The sequence below is a fragment of the Priapulus caudatus genome, unplaced genomic scaffold (genome assembly GCF_000485595.1).
Source record: "Priapulus caudatus unplaced genomic scaffold, Priapulus_caudatus-5.0.1 Scaffold32, whole genome shotgun sequence".
Taxonomy (NCBI): domain Eukaryota; kingdom Metazoa; phylum Priapulida; class Priapulimorpha; order Priapulimorphida; family Priapulidae; genus Priapulus; species Priapulus caudatus.
This window is the reverse complement of record NW_014577093.1, coordinates 374,021-377,279: the sequence shown is the minus strand read 5'-3', so window position 1 is coordinate 377,279 and position 3,259 is coordinate 374,021.

The window sequence follows — 3,259 nt, the reverse complement described above, 5'->3', positions numbered from 1 at the left end:
CTCTCTCTCTCTCTCTCTCTCTCTCTCTCTCTCTCTCTCTCTCTCTCTCTCTCGTCTCTCTCTTCTCCTCTCTCTCCTCGATCGTCTCTCTCTTCTCGACTCTCACTGCTATACCTCTATAACACGTGTCGTCAGCAAACGATGAAAATCTCTTTGAATACCGAGACTGTGATGTGGGTGACCATGTACGGTGTCGGTGTGTACTCACGCGTGCGTGCATGCGTGTGCGTGCGTGCGTGAGCGTGCGTGTGTGTGTGTGTTTGTGTGTGTGCTGGAGAACTCTCTCATGGTGAGTGCCGATCCGAGAAACACGCACAGGCTTTCATTGCGAAACTCATCGCCAACACTTCTGTTGTCTTGCCCTCGTTCTTTGCTAGTGAGAGAGTTGGTGATGGGGTTCTGCACCACACAGCAAACAGACAACACGCACGAGCGCACCCACCACACACACACACGCACGTACGCACACACGCATGCACGCACGCGCACACACTCGTACACGTACACATATACACACACGCGCGCACACGTACACACACGGACACACATGGACACGCACGAAGGCGTACATAGAGGCACACACGCGCACGCATAATTTATACGCACACTCACCCTCCACAAACGGGCGCGCACGTACGCACGCGCCCACCCTCACTACTCTCTCTCTTTCTCTGTATCTCTCCCTATCCCCCTCTCCCTCCCTCTCTCTATCTCACTTTCTCTCTGTTCCTCCCTGTCCCTTGCTCGCTCTCTCTTATCCTCGCCTCAATACACGGAATCGCCGTTAGTGACATTGCCCGGCGCGTGATAATCCGATGTGATGCATCGAATCCTGACAGGTGGCAAACCACGCCATCTGTGCACACGCACACACACACGCTCGCACCCGCGCACACATGCCCACGGTCACACACAAGCACGCACGCACATACCCACGGACACAGACGCGCGCGCGCGCACGCACACGTACCCACGGACACACAAACATGCACGCATGCGCACGCGCGCACACACACACACACACACACACACACACACGCAGAAAATATTACGTTTCAATCGAGACATGCAGCGCTTTGGCACGCAGCGTGAAGCTTCGTACCACACTCGCATTGCTGAATCGATGAACCTGACGTTCATGGCTTCTTACGCGACGCGACCTTGGGTCACATTTCAGAAACCGCGGAACCTAGGATTCATGAATCCCTAGCTGTCAACCCCTGCACCGCGATGTGATATCAGCAGCAATCTGCTAATCAATTGTTAATGTGCCGTTGTCGTGATGGTGCTATTACGTTCTGTTATCGCGTTTTCTTCGCATTCGTTTCGCGTTAACGTGTATATACAAACGCCCGTCGCAATTACACCGCCAACGCGCCATGTTTGCTCGCGTTTGCTCATTCTGCGTCGAGCGACTGTGCTGCCACCTGTTATCTCACACAATCGGGCATTATTGCAGCGCTGAAACCTTCGCATGAGTGGGAAGCAATCAGCGGATGAATAACATCATTATCTGCCGCCCACCGTGAGGGCAAGTCTCCCTCCTACTGAGAAGATCGCAAATCTGTGTTTCCTTGAAGCGCGTGCGCGCGTAGTGTAGTATTGCACAGCCAAGGCGATACTTTTGTTTGTTGTTCGTGTGAGATGTAACGGTATCTCTAGCAAACAAAGCGTCTTGTGTTGGGCGGCGCTGGCACAATAATGTTCCTGTTCCTCTGTCTGAAACCGTTATCTTTAAGCCGCCGTGATGTGCCGCGATGAGTAGGTAAGCTCAGATGACTTACGCTCTTGTCACCGAGTTCTAGGCGATTATTGCTATAATGAGCATCGTACATTAGGCATTTCATCAACCCAAATCATCATCATCAGCAGCAGCAGCAGCATCGTCGTCATCATTGTCGCCAGTGACCGCGAATGGACCGTGATCCATATATGGAATTAAAGACGGTCTTTATGCCGCGTACTGTTTCACCGACCTCTGTCTCTCCACAATGCGTCGTACGGAAGAAGACTATCTTTTTTAGGGACGTGGTACTACTGCCTCACAGATATCGTAACACTATGTGCTTCAGCGTGAAATAACGAGAATGTAGAGTCAGGTGTGAAATAAATCGCCTACGAAACGCATTTAACTCGCTTTTTCGTTCGCGACATGCGGTAGTAACTGAGGGCTTGGGTTTAGCTCGACCCGGGCTGCGAGACGTACGTCAATACGCACACGTATCGCCTTTCGATGTATGACCGTTACTAGGCTTGGCTGTAGGTTGTATGTGGTGGATGTAGAGCGGTAAAGGCGGGCCCGCGGGTGCTATTCATTTAGAAACCAGCGCCTGACGCATGGAGGTGGCATGGGTAGGATATTATCCCCGCGTTGTTTGATGCGTCACGTCGACACACACACGCACGCACGCACGCACGCACGCACGCACACACACACGTCGCCGCCCCTTTCTGCCTTGCATCTTTCTGCCTTGCATCTTTCTGCCCTGCATCTTTCTGCCCTGCATCTTTCTGCCTTGCACATTTCTGGCTTGCACCTTTCTGCCTTGCACATTTCTGGCTTGCACCTTTCTGCCTTGCACATTTCTGGCTTGCACCTTTCTGCCCTGCACATTTTGCCCTTCTCATTCCACATTAGAAATGTCGCTCGCCGACCTAGACCGACTCCACACGTCGTTGTTGAATCATCGTGCCCAACCGCACGAACGTGTGGAGTCAGTCTAGGGGCAGTCCTCGTGTTCTACTACTCTCCGCCACCGATACCCGCACCACAGAGTACCGTTGGGTACCGAAGCGTACCGTAGAGTACCGTAGGGTACCGTAGGGTACCGTAAGCTGCTAGTGGGGGGGGGGCTCAGCAGCTGCACGATGGCTCAAGGCAGTATCAGTACCACCATACATACCATCATCTGCTAGACTAATTATTATCACGGGTAATTAACGTTGTTGTTGTGGTTGTTGTTCCTGCTGTTGTTGTTGTTATTGTTATTGCTGCTGTTGTTGTTGTTGTTGTTGTTGTTGTTGTTATTGCTGTTGTTGTTGTTATTGTTATTGCGGTTGTTGTTATTGTTGTTGTTATTGTTGTTGTTGTTGTTGTTGTTGTTGTTATTGTTATTGTTATTGTTGTTGTTGTTATTGTAGTTGTTGTTGTTGTTGTTGTTGTTGTTGTTGTTGTTGTTGTTGTTGTTGTTGTGGTGGTGGTGGTGGTGGTGGTGGTGGTGGTGGTGGTGGTGGTGGTGGTGGTGGTGGTGGTGGTGGT